The sequence below is a fragment of the Crocuta crocuta genome, unplaced genomic scaffold (genome assembly GCF_008692635.1).
Source record: "Crocuta crocuta isolate KB4526 unplaced genomic scaffold, BGI_CrCroc_1.0 scaffold118, whole genome shotgun sequence".
NCBI classification, from domain to species: domain Eukaryota; kingdom Metazoa; phylum Chordata; class Mammalia; order Carnivora; family Hyaenidae; genus Crocuta; species Crocuta crocuta.
Window position 1 is genome coordinate 13,511,530 of NW_027551558.1, and position 350 is coordinate 13,511,879.

Genomic DNA, 350 nt, shown 5'->3' on the forward strand with positions numbered 1-350 from the left:
TCTGAGTCGGAGATGGTGGCGCAGGGGCGGCCGGCAGCGCTTTCCTGTCTGGAGCGGACGGCGCGGGGCTGCAGCAGCCCAGGCCCTCCGCGCGCTGAAGGCGACGGGAAGACCTCCGCTCGTACGGCGAGGAGGGAGCCTCCTCACTTTGCCGCTTTGCACCGCCCTTTAGGGAAATGGCCCGGAGCAGAGGCTGGGAGGCAGTGAACGAAACGGCCACGTTCGGGGACTCCTTGACCTCGGAGTGGGCCAGGGGGGCCTTAGGCGGCGCAGCGGCCGCGCTACTTCTGGGCTCGCCCACCTACCGCCGCCGAGGCGCGCGCTCCGGGTCCTCGTGTGGCGGAACCAGC

At 71.1% G+C, this 350-nt stretch overlaps 1 protein-coding gene across 1 annotated transcript in view; it reads left to right on the forward strand.

Moving 5' to 3' along the window:
* The window catches only part of EPCAM (epithelial cell adhesion molecule), a 13,454-nt gene that overhangs the window by 498 nt on the left and 12,606 nt on the right, over nucleotides 1-350 (forward strand). The gene's annotated exons all lie outside the window — the stretch shown is intronic.